At 40.1% G+C, this 13,539-nt stretch overlaps 1 long non-coding RNA gene across 1 annotated transcript; it reads left to right on the top strand.

The window, feature by feature from the left end:
- Positions 1 to 3,329: 3,329 nt before the first annotated feature.
- Positions 3,330 to 11,719, top strand: LOC309622079. Its single transcript, XR_014240478.1, has 2 exons — positions 3,330 to 3,589; positions 6,369 to 11,719. It is a non-coding gene; the product is annotated as an uncharacterized lncRNA (long non-coding RNA).
- The last annotated feature ends 1,820 nt before the right edge of the window (positions 11,720 to 13,539 follow it).

Below are 13,539 nucleotides of genomic sequence, written 5' to 3'. Positions count from 1 at the left end.
AATAAAGAAGAAAAATGAATGGAGTCATGTTTTGATCTATGGAGAGCATTGAGAAAGGATTTCATTTGGGTGGGGTGAGTTGATCCTTCCTCTTTTCGGGAGGGAATCCTGAGTGCACAGACTGCTCCCAGGTGAGAAGGAAAACAGATGACTTTGGTCAGGAAATGCCAAGGGTGTAGTTTCACTTAGAATATACTTTCCTAGGCAGCCTGTCTGCACTTACACATATGAGGGTCCACACACTTTTGAACATGGGAAGTTAATTTCTTGTCTTGTGCTGATTTCAAGTTCTCTTTTGTGTTTGGTGTGAACTCTGCAGACACATACATATATGCGCGTGCGTGATTTGTGGGGTTGGAATCATCACTTATAGAAATGTGCAAGATTAGATCTACACATTTTCTTCACCTTTCCTTTGTTTTGATTTTTTAAAATTTAATTTAATTTTATATTGGAGTATAGCTGATTTACAATATTGTGTTAGTTTCAGTTGTACAGCAAAGTGATTCAGTTATACATATACATGTGTCCATTCTTTTACAGATTCTTTTCCCATATAGATTATGACAGAATGTTGAGTAGAGTTCCCTGTGCTATACAGTAGGTCCTTGTTGATTATCTGTCATCTTTCTTACATAAAAGAGCAAAGGGCTGTGGAAACAGGTCACAGAATGCAGCGGACTGCCCCTGGCCTGCAGGGATTTAGCTTGGAGGCCTTGGCGGTCCCGTTAGGCATCCTTTCTCCTCTGAGCCTGGAGCTCTAGCATCAGCCTACCTGATCCAGCGCCCTGTGGATGAGCATGGTGTTAAGTACTTGACATTCATTTTCTCCTGTAACCCTTGGATCGGTTCTCTGCTGGTAAGACTTCTATTATCTTATGAAACAGACAACGAAGCTGAGGATCACAAATGCTGAGCAGCTGCCGGGGGTCTCACGGGTGGGTACCAACTCCCAGGGCAGCTCTGGGGCTGGTACGTGGAATGCTCAGCAGTTTCCATCCCTTTGTGGGGGTTTCAGACCTGTAATTTCATCATGGCTCTATGACTGGCTATCATCACCATTCTACAAACAAGAAAAGTGAAGCACAAAGCCACGAAGTCTCCAGCGAAAGAAGGCAGCTGGAAAGGGGTAAAACCAGGAGTCGCCTCAGCTGTCTGCTAGCAAGTCCCTGCTTTGGGCCCTGCTTTGCCTGGTCTCTTCAAGCCTCCTCACCTGGGGCTGCCCTTGTCTTGGAAGATCATGTAACAGCCCCAGTGCTGTCCAGTGGTCAATGCTGTGCACTGCACAAGGACATCTGCCTGCAAATCTCAATCCCTTGTGTGCTGTTTCATCTCTGACTTGGAAAATCCATCCTGAATGTCTGCTCAAGTAATTTACTAGCATTGCTGTTTTTGGTTTTAATTGACATCAATTATTGAGGCGCCTTCTAACCCATTTTAAATGGATTTCCCATGAACAACTGAATAGAGTTTTCCCAGGTGACAACTTTTCTGTTTCAGAGACCTGAGGGCCAGTGAGAAGGGGTTTCAGAGCTCAGCTGACCTGGTCCAAGTCTGGCTTGCTTTGTGACACATCCATTAAACTCTCTGAGGTTAGTCTGTCTATCCATTAAATGGGCATAGTAACATTTACTTCAAAGGAATGCTGTGACCATTTATTTAGATTACACACACACACACACAGACACACACACACAGACTGTCTGTTGTATAGGCTTTAAAAAATATTAGACACTTAATGTAAATCATTAATTTATATTTGCTTTAAAAATTAGAAATACCATATTCAGGTTCTGGGACATGTATTAGGCACTAGGAAAATGTCTGACTAATAAATGAAGGTCACTCTACCGCTTGTGGCTTTTTTCAAGGTTCTAAATGCACCCTCCGAGCAAGCTTTGCTCAGTGTTTCCCGGGACTGCTGATTGATGGGGTGGGTGGGAAGAGTTCCTGATTCCCAGGGGCCCTGAGTAGGAGTGGAGAAAGCTGGAAAGTTGGGATCAGGATCTACATATTTGGGTTAAATTCTACTTGTAAATTCTGTGGCCTTGCCAAGCTATTTACATTTTCTATTCCTGTTTTTGTTTTTTACCCAGGTTGCAGAATAGAAATAATAAAAACAGCTTTTCTGCTTTGTTCTCAGGCATATAATGCCCTACTCAAGGTTAAAGTTACTTTCATATTCTGATCACTTTGGATGGTGCAAGAATGCCTGGACACTGTTCCTAAGTCTCAGCACATTTGTCATGAGTCTGGTCACAGTTTTAGGAGAGTATTGATCCTAGTGATGCCATGCTCATACCTCCTTCATTTACATCTGCTGGCAGCCTCTTTAGGAAGTAGAGGAGGCCATGTGACTTACCTCAAGGTCATGGATCTTGAAATCCTTCTTCCTCCATGGGCCATCAGGCCTCTATCTGTATACTCTGAAACAATTTATCTATTTATCTGCCTATCTATCTATCCATTTATTTATTTATTTAAGATGCCTTTTAGATTCCATCATTTTTCAATATGAACTTTTGGGTAATTGTATTAAAGAATTTGAATGCAAAGGAATACACATACAGTATATAGAAGTTGATTCAAAACTCTTCATTCTTCAATTAAGTCTATTCAATTTACCTACTTAACATAAGGTCACTTCCCTGATGATATTTGGAGTAAGATTCCTTCTCCCAGGATGCCAGTTTTTAGTTTTATATATCTGCTGACCACAATTCTCAAATCTCCAAGTAGGAATATACATAATAAAATGCTGACATTATAGTAGAAGTCGGGTCGGTGTTTTAATTATTTTTTAATTTTAATTTTTTCCAGCTTTACTGAGATGTATTTTGACACATAACACTGTATATATAACCGTATATATTTCGAAATGATTACCATAATAAGGTTCTTTAGGTTTTTATTTTTAAATATGAATCATTAAATGAGTTGGGAAAACAAAAGCAGTCTTTTTTACAACAGTTCTCAGTACATGTAAATATTTTCTTCAAACCGGGTTAGTTACTTGTCCTAACTTCTTTTCAACCAAAAAAAAAGAAACTCACATTTTTCCTAGCATCAGTGTTAATGCTCAAGCATCATCAGCCTGGTGAAGCTCGGTCTCAGACTGAAGTCCACTGAACTGCTCAGCTGTTCAGAGTGGGAAACCTGCCGGTGAAGGACCTAGGACCGCGGATTCGGATTCAGATTCGGATTCGGAGCGAGCGCAGGTTGAAGACCTTCACCGACTTGACTCGCACTTCCTCCCGCCACCGCCAGGCTCGCCCGGGACGCGTGGAGCTCGCAGCGCGGTGGGAGCGGGTGGGGGTGGGGGTGGGGGTGGGGTGGGGGTGTGGCTGCAGGTTGGGGCTCCCGCCCCGCCGGCTGCGCGGGTTCGCCGAGCCCGGAGGAGGGAGCGCTAGCTACCCCGAGCGGGAGGGAGCTTGCAGACTCCGGCTCAGAGCAGCTGTCTGGACACCTTGGGTTTTGGGGTGGGGAGCCCCGGCGACTGTGAACATGGACTCCGCCGCGGGAGCCTGTCTCAGGATGCTCTTTCTTTTGTCTGCCCAGCCCTGGAGTACATTAGCAGCAGGGAATACTTGTGAGTACAGCAAATCTTTTAAAACTTATACTGTCAACTGAGAATTAGTGTTTTTTTAAAAAAATAATTGAATTTTACAAATGGAATCACTGGTCTGCTTCTGAAAATGAGGCATTTAAAAAACATCGCAAAGTCCCAACGCTTGGATAGGATGGTTTACAATGGTTTTTCCACTCGTCAAGTCTGTAATACACAAAGCCTGTTTTGACTTGTCTGTGAGCTGAATTTTGTCTGTGTGCTGTTGTTTTGAATATTCATTGAGAAAGCTCAAGTTCTAGTAAAAGCTAAAATTAGCATGAGACTATTGAGGCGGAGAGAGACCTGAGAGAGAGAATAGCAGGAGATGAGGAGAGAAGAGCATGCCAATATGTCATTTATTTCTTTTTATTATGAATACATTTTGGAGGATTTATGTCAGAAAGGAAATCGTTGGCCGACCTGGCCGGGTCCTGCATTAGCGTAGATGTTTGCAGTTGGCGCCCTGCGGAATCGGGTACCAAGAAGTCGGGCGCTGCAGCGGCGGGCAGGCTCCGCAGCAGAGCCCAGGCGGCAAACCTGGTGAGTCCGCAGAATTACGAGAAGGATCGACCCCTCAGAACTAGAAGGCTTTTGCTTACAGGAAAAACATACCCTGCCATTCAGGTTCATTTGCAAGTGCACGTGCTTGTATATCGTGATGTGCTGTGTTTCTCATTTTGTTGGTTCAGTGAAGATGTGTTAACCTCTCAGTTCTGGACTGGCAATGTGAGTCTGATCTAAAGATGCTAGCCAAATTGATTCAGCCGACCTCAAGGCATTTTAATCTGGAAATCGGAAAAAGTTTTCGAAGTGTTATTCAGATTGAAATCTCCATCATAGGGCTTTTCTTTCCTTGAGGGATTGGAAGAAAGCCCCCTTAGTCCTACATCCACACCCCATCCCCCTCAAGAATTTTTTTTAAATCAGGTTGTAGGGAGTAAGGCAAGCTATTATGCATTTCAAGAAAGTGCTAGTAGGCATGTTAGAAACCGACCTTGCTGCTGGGGGTGGGGTGGGCTGGGGAACTCTGCCCTTACCAGGAAGTTTGTGCTAAAGTGAAAAGCATTTTATACAAATAGTTACCCTTCCAGCATTCATCCATATATGCCCCGAGGCTGTGATAAGTTTGTGTTGTCATCATTTAGTATCAGCTCATTTAATGCCATATTATATGAGTCACTCCTGAAAATGAGCCTTAGTCTCCTTTAAGAAAATACTGCCCCGTGTTTCAGACAGAATTTTAATTTAGCTTTGGGCACAATTGCCATGAATTAATTACAATGGGGGCATTTACATGAAAGCCTTAGGTCCTGCAGTAAAGCATTTATCACTTTGCTAAGAAATTAAAAATGTAGTACTAAATGATTTGCTAGTATAAAAGAATTGTAGAATAATTTAACATAGTACACTGAGGTGCAATTAAAAAGTCACCAGAGGTCACTCTTACTTAAAGGAAACATGGCTTCAAAAATCCTTCCCTTATAAGAGAAGCAGAGTGCTGTGCTGCCTTTCTTGTCTCCTTAGTTGTGATTACAGGATATTGCAAGATCGGTTATTTTGATATTTCTTTATTTTCTGTTTGTATTTTATTCCCTGAAATCCACAGAGGTATCATGTGCTTCATACTGAGCATCTTTTTTAAGAGTCACATGCTCTGAGGTGCTCCATGTCTGAATATCCAGGCAGATAGCCTTTTCTGAATTGAATATATCTCTAGGCTCAGTTCGTCTGGGTCTCTGGCTGAGTCTTCAAATGTCAATGCTAGTTTTCACTTTTCAGCCTCTGTTTTATTTAGATGTGTTTAGTACTCTGATGAAAAGTTCAGTAAGTTAAAAGTACCTATGTAAATTTGCATGGCTAAGAACATTTTAGATACTATAGAGTCCTTGATCACTGCAAAGATGGCTACTATAGTTGTTCAAGTGTCAAGTATATATTTAAATGTCTTTGCAGACTTAAAGATTCATAGAGGGTACACAAACCGTTTGATAATTGCTTGCTAATCTCATTTGACAGTATCCTTTGTAGCAGTAGAAGTAATGGTGAATGAATCTTATTATACTCTAGATTAGCTAATTTGACCAATTGGATTTTTCCTTAACTCTCGAATATTTGGGAGGTGTTTGTTTGTATGTGTAGATGTATATACAAGCAAGGTATTTCAAACCCATATTTGAAATTTGTTACTACATAAATCAAGGTAGAGGGTTCTTTTAGTCCTGTCCCATCATTTGAGAAATTCTAAAGAGGAGTTTGCCAGCAGGATGGGATTTAGGCTACCAACACCAGCATTTGCTCAAGTCTTTTGATCGCTAACCTTTTATTCCTAAGAAGTGTTTTAAGAACTCAAGTAATCTTTGCAGACAAGACTTTAAAACTAACAAAAATGAAATATTCTTAAGCCCTGATAAAATAATGAGAACTGTATGTAAATTTTTAAAAAGGTAAAGATCTTCTCCCCAAAAGGATACAGTGACATTTTTCCTCTATTTACAACTGGTTCTCAGTAGTAAATTAGTCAGACGGGGGGCGGGGGGGGGGGGGGTCAACCTGGGTGAGGTTCTGGCATAAGACATACTCTCATACAGGACTTGGTTGAAACATTTGACATCTCAGAAATTATCCATGTTTTGACATGAATCTTTATAATTAATGGGAAATTTTAAGTCAGGAGGAGTCTACACAGGGCGAGAGTAATGTTTCTAAATAGCCAAAAACATGGGCTTTTTTTTTTTTACTCTTATTCTCTGTCTTTTTGAAGATAAAACAAGTTGAATGGACAGCATCCTCTAGGACCTGATATTTAAAAATTGTGCATCTCTACTTGGTCTGTCTTCTAGAACTCTTTGTATTTAGTCAAGATGAAAGTGTTAATCTAATGGAGTTATCCTCTTAAATGGAATGCAAGAGGAAAGTTAGAATATAGATTCCAAGTTAGAGCCCTGTTTTCCAGAAGTTGTTGTGCAGACAGTGGTTGGTTTGCTCACTTCCTACCATGAGCCACAAGTGGAAGAGGGCAGTAGCTCTCTGTTTTAGGATTATCCCTGTGAATCTACTATTTGTTTATGAACTTTCAGATCTTTTTGGGGGGGGGGAGGAAGAAGAGATATAATCTGAATAAGAAAATGTCAGTATTTTGATTGCATATTTAGTATTGTAAATCTGTCTCCTGGATCGCATGTCACTTTGAGGAGTAATGTTCACTCTTTCCCGATTAAGGAACAACACAATTGGAAGTTAATTTACAGCTGAATTATTTTCCCCATATAAGTAAAGTACCAGCTATAGCTAGTAGCTGCTGTCCTCCCTAACTCTACTCCCCAGTGAAAAGAAAAAGGACTGAAGTCTCTGAAAAGGACTGAAGCCAGTGTTAGACATTTCAGCCGCTGTTGATGGTGATTATTTGACGTAAAGGATGATATTTATAGACCCAGGGGTTCAATTTAGTGAGTGTTACACACTCATCCGCACCTTGTTAAATCTCAGTACTTGTAATTTTCTCTAGAAGTCTTCTTTTGTTTCCTTCCCCTGTCAAAAGTGCCCTTCTTGTTGTGAGAATAAAAGATGTATTTCTGGCCCACTCCAGGTGGGGCACACAACTTGAATCACTGTTCTAGGAGTGGTAATCAGGATTTGTTTTTATCCAACAATGTCTCCTCCCTGTTATGTCCTGCATATGTATGAGAGATCTCTGCCCTTGGTTGGGGGAGCAGATCAAGCCCATTTTGTTGGCCAGCATGGGAGACAAACATGTGCTCTTCATGTAATACCTAGTGCTTGATCTAGGCAAATATATTAGCACCTCAATTTGAAGATTTGTATCAGATTTGAATCCTTTCTTCACTGGAGCAATGGCTCCTTATGTGCTAAAGTGTTACTGTATCATCTTTAATGAAAGTTTATTAATATGATCCTCTAATAGATATTATCACACAATATTATTCTTTGAAAAGAAAAATAACATACACAGTATAATAGTGAGACACTTGTTGTATAAATTATCCTAACCCAATAACATGATTAACCTTAAGAATTTGGTATAAAAATACATGAATTGCAGAATGGAGGAACTGAACATAATGCTACAACTGCTAAGAAGTATAAAATCGTGAGAATTGATTTAAGTGAATGTCTAATAGTGTGTTTATCCAATGTCTCTTCTCAAGGGTATTGTTTGTCAGAACTCCTGTCATTTCAATGGGCACAGATTCTTTGTAATTATTTGCTAAGTGTCATCAACATATTCTATTGCTATGTGAGCACAGTCAATCTCAAGTAATGCCATGTGTGCTAAGACAATACAGTCCATAAAGAAGTTTTCACCTTGGGTAATATGGACTAAAATCCTGCTACTGTTTTAATTGGTGCAGGCTTCTTTTTGTCTCAATAGTGTGCTTAGTGGTTTTCTAGAGTGAGTCGAATCCTCCAAGTTAATCAGGATTATCCTTGTGAATCTACTGTTTCTTTACGAATTTTCAGATCTTTGGGGAGGAAGAAGAGATATAATCTGAATAAGAAAATGTCAGTATTTTGGTTGATATTTAGATTGAATTACTTATGTCTACCTATTTCTGAAAGGCATTAGACCATATGTAATATGTTCCTTGGTTTAGGGAGGGAGCCTATCAGAAGATGTGCCCCTAGAGCAGGTGAATGGGGAATCCATTCGTGATTCAGTGAAACATGTTGGGGAAAATGAGCATAGAATATGGAGAGAGGTATTTAGTAAGCACTGGAGCTTGGACTTGTTGGAAAGAGTCTTCAACAAACGGGTAAACGGACCGTTTTTTTTTTTAAATCATATTTGAATAAACTTCCCAGAAATACTGAGGTCAGAATATGTTTGAAAACTTCGGGAAAACAACAACATTTTTTTCTCCAAAAAAACTTACAAAGTCCATGTGACTATCAACACAGAGTGACAGGCAAGGCTAGAGCTGTGAGGGTCCTGAAGCTTATGCAACTGGGGGAGACTCTTTAAGCAAACAAACAAAATGACCCTAAAGCCACATTATCAGTGGCCCTCCCACGCCTGAAAGCCTGTTCTGGGGAGAAGACTGGAGCTCAAGAATGTCTGCTCCTTTGAGTTGATTTGGAAAAAAAACCCCAAATCATTCAAGAGTACTAAATAAAGGACATATTCACTGACAAAAATCTCAATTAACTGAGCAAATTTGAATTTGAATTTTTCCCTTTAAATCAAAATCAGAATTTGAATATAAAAGTATACTTATAAAAGTATAAAAGAGTTCAAACAATTTGGAATGAATAGATCCAGGGTTTACCTGCAATTCTAATTCTAATCCTGAAAAACAAATATGAAATTAACCTCTGGATCTTCTTCCCACTTAACTTTTCAGAGCCTTTAAAGGCTTGGCTTCAACATACAAAGTTCTTCAGAGTAACTTCCAAAGTGTCCCCACTCAGTCTGCCTACCTGGGGCCCGTTGCGGTGCTGATTGCTATAGGCTCTGTTGCATCATATTGAATAACTTTTAAAAACTGAATTATTTATGTCTACCTATTTCTGAGAGGCAGGAAACCATATGTAATACGTTCCTTCAAAATATCATACTTGTTTTTTCCAGTTTGAGTTCTATGGCATAAGGTTAAAATCTGTGTGCTAATTAAAGTTATACACAACTTGTAAATACTGTAAAAACTAACACAACATTGTAAATCAACTAGACTCCAATGTAAAATAAAAAGTTAAAAAAAGAGAGGGTATGATAGAGTGACCTTTTGACATTATGCAGGAACATTGTTTAATAGGCCCACATGATTGTTTAATTACCTAGAAGAATGCACCCATGTCTGACTTGGTCATTTACCATTTGATTGGAGTTTAGACGCTGAAATTGATGATTTCTTTTTTTTTTTTTTTCAGGTACATATGGTAACTACAAAGGTTTTATTGCCCTGTAGGACATTGATCAGTGTTTTTGTAACCTAGCAATCTCATTCTAATGTTCTTCTATAAATGCCTGTAAATTCCTAGTTTCTCAAAATGCTCTTTTACTGGATTAGTCATTAATGAGTTTATGATTCTTTGGCATGCATTTGTTCTATATTTGTACGTGTTGTGTTTTTAACTTTTTGAAAATAATGCTTTGACATAGAGATTGCACATGTCTGGTAGGTGTACACATAACCTTGTGTGATAATACATGTGCTTAGTTTGAGCGTTGCTTTACAATAAATTTCCTTTCTGGTTCATTAGAAACTTGACTTTTCAATAATAATATAGGGAGTCTGGCTCGCCATAAAAAATAAAAATATTCTCCTTAGTTTCTAGGTAATGGGTATTTTCAGTGTACTGATTTGAAATAGAATTGAAACATAAAGTACTTGAAATTTTGAGTAGTTTAAAGTTAGAAACTATATAATTTTTATTTCAATATATGCCCGTTTAATGGACCAGTTTAAAAAAGAAACCTCCCTCCAAGGCTGTTAATCACAAATGAAAAAATGATATATTTTATCTAGGCTATGGCTTTTATTAAGTTTTTACTCGGTAGTACATCAGGAAAAGATACTCATGGAGGATGTGCTAGTTATAGCTAACTCATGGAGAGAAACTTGAAAAAAGTTTGTTTTTTAAACTGGCAAATATGATCCTTTCGGATGAGTCATTTTAGGGATATGGTAAATGGTGTATCAGATATTTAAATTTATGTGTTCCTAAGTTGTATCACCTGTGGTTCCATCTCTGGCCTTAGTGGCTGTCACCTGTGGAGAAGGAATTTTTATGCCACGTGTTCACTGGACCACTGTGGGAGGAAGGGGCTGGTGAACCTTGTTTGGCATCAGTGGCAGTTTCGATAACCTCAGAAGCCACTTAACGCTGTGGCGTAGACCTAGGGTCCCCACATGCTCGTTTCAGTAGCGTCTCATTACTTGGGGTGTTCGAGACCCAACAGAGGGTTTCTCTGGAGCTTAGGAGCAAGCAGTGACATTGCTGCTTGGATGATGCAGGAGCGACCTGCTGCCTTGAGACTTAAGACCAGGTGCCACCTGCAGTTCTCAAGGTGGTAATTAGTTTTTATTTTAACATTTCTAAATCCTCAGGCAGCCAAAGAGCTTGCTAAAGTTTAGCTAAATACACTCTTCCTCGGAGTGGTGAATTGGTGGGAGAAGTGGCAGAATGAACCATGTGTGTGTACGTATGTTTGTGTGTCTTAAGGGAGGCTGGTTGGGTAGAGAGACCTGCTGAAGGAATTAAAAACCACTGTCAATAGTTGTAAGAGAGGCACAGATTGGATTAGGTGACGATCCAGTTACGTGGGATTGAGCTATTTCTTACTTGTTACCATGCAGAACGGATATTCTCCACTTTGGATTTCTGAGCATGTGAGCAATCAGGAAATACAAAGCCATCTGCCCTGACCCAGTTGAAGCCCAGTTGAAACTATTGGCTTCACGTGTCGGAGGGGTTTTGTGTTCTAGGATATTGCTGTGCCGCCACCGTTAGAACCAGCAGCACTTAACCTGCCTCTGAGGCCTTGCCAGGTCCTGGTTCCTGTTACTACAGTTCTAAGGAATGGCTGGTAGGCTTTTGATTTAAAGGCGGGTAGATATAATAAAGGGAATCTGATTAGCATGCGAAAATAATTCAGTAATTTGATTCAGGTCAAAGAAAGTAATTTTCATATAAACTTCTATTATGGAAGAAAATATTTTAAGAACTGTTAACTATTTTAATGTCTCAGATTTGGCTGATGTAAGAAAAATAATATGTTTCTATAGACATCTGTTCAAATGTTTGGAGATTATCAAAATTAAGGATTTGTCATATAGCTTTACGTTTGCTGTGTCTTTGATGATTAGAAACTTGAGAATAAGGACATTGCTATACACTAAAAGTATAATAATACAACATAAAAAGAAAAATATAGCTGTGTAAAGTCATCAAGCTGGCTAGCTGCTGTGTGTCTGTGATTCTTAGGCTTCTCTGCAACGTTGTGTTAATTCATGGAAGTTTTCTTTTTTTAATTAATTAATTAATTAATTAATTAATTTTTGGCTGTGTTGGGTCTTCATGGCGGCACTGAGGCTACGGGCTTTCTCTAGTTGCGACCAGCGTGGGTTACTCTTTGTTGTGGTGCGCGGACTTCTCATTGAGGTGCCTTCTCTTGTTTCGGAGCATGGGCTCTAGGCGCAAGGGCTTCAGTAGTTGTGGTGCGTGGGCTTAGTTGCTCGGCGGCATGTGGGATCTTCCTGGACTAGGGATCGAACCCGTGTTCCCTGTATTGGCAGGCGGACTCTTAACCACTACTCCACCAGGGAAGTCTCGATTCACAGAAGTTCTGATAAGAAAACCTGTGAGCCTTGACATTTCAGAGCACATCCTTTTCTATGGTGTGAACCATGCCGTCATTGCGAGGGGTTAAAAAAATTGGGGGACTGAAAGAGGATATGTTGACTAGAGTTTATTTAAGGTATGTATAAGAGAGTTTAAGGGAGCAAACGCCAAATTACTCTTTGCTTTCTTAAAGTGACAAGGAACATTTCTGAAAAATATTTTTTCGGGCATAGAACACAGTAGAATTGACAGATCTCAGAGTCAATTACCTATTAGAGGTAAGTCAAATGATCTATTTTGAACTATGGTACAAGGTTAACAAACATAATATTGATTTTCCAGATTATAAGAATAAATTTTGGATCATAATTATTTACTATTCTTTTGTCATGATGAACTACTGATCTATTTTAAGAAACCTGAAAACCTGATCGTTGGGAGATTTGCATCGCTATGGACTGATTTCACTTGTTCTTCTTCTAAGTGATAGGATTCATTTGTTGGAAGATAGGCTGCATGTTTGCCTAGGGAAATTTCCTTTTCCTCATGAATATTGCTGCAAGGTGAAGCAGGAGTGGGGAGATACATCCTGCAGGCTATTGCACATTTGAGCATGAAAAGGACATATGTTGTATCTTAATCACCATCCCAGTTCCCTAGGGATGAGACTGGCTTACCCACCCTCCCAAGGCCTCCTTGCCAACCCCCAGCATCAACATGCCCAGAGCCTTCATGAGCATCTTCTTCCATTTTCTTAGATGGAGGTGATGCCGAATGACTTCCTGGGTTGACTTGCGTGGATTTGGCCAGCCAAAGAGGTGTCCTTCCTCCTTCACTACTTCCTGTGGGATCCATCCCCCTGAGGTCTTCCACTGTTATTCCATTTCCCAGGTGTAAGAGGGACTGAAGTGGGAGGATGGCAGTGAGAATGAAAAAGTGACACTGCACACAAAGAACACTTTCAGGACTTAATGGTTGTTTGATTCTATGTGGAGTAATAAGAAATGGGAGTGTGAAGGACTGGGGTATTGGCAAGTGACTTCAACAAAACGGGGAATTGTTGGTTCACATCATTGCATTTCAGGCAAGGTTAGGTCCAGATGAAGCTGTGCCATCAGGATCAGCCTCTCTTCATGTTTCCGCTCTGTCTTCCCAGTGTGAGCTTGATGCTCAGGCAGGAATCTGCTTGGTAGCTCCATGTCCAAGGTCGACCTTCCTAATCACAGTGATAGAGAGAATGCTTTCCTCTATTTGGACTTTGGTCCTTATTACCCTGAAGCACTAAGCATGTATTTATTTGTTTATTCCCTCAACTCAAGCTCCAAGAAAGCAGAGACTTCCTCTTTCTTTTTTGTTGTTATTCCTACTTCCTAATCCCCAGAGCACAGGGATGGTCCTGGAAGACAGTGGGTTCTCAATACATATTTGTTGGATAAGTAAAAAGGTGAATGATTCTCTTTCCCCAAACATCCAGCAAGATCCCCAGATCTGACTTCCACTGTTTTGTCTGTGTTGTGACTGCTCTTATCCAGCTACTGTGACAGGAAAGGTTGGCCCTCATGACCAGTGGTGGAGCCAGGAAGCGATCGCAACTTGATCCTTGACCAGGTGCTTTGACTGCATCACTTTGA

Source organism: Balaenoptera borealis, assembly GCF_965194805.1.
Source record: "Balaenoptera borealis genome assembly, contig: HAP1_SCAFFOLD_1479, whole genome shotgun sequence".
NCBI lineage: Eukaryota > Metazoa > Chordata > Mammalia > Artiodactyla > Balaenopteridae > Balaenoptera > Balaenoptera borealis.
This window is presented reverse-complemented; position numbering and strand designations above follow the sequence as displayed.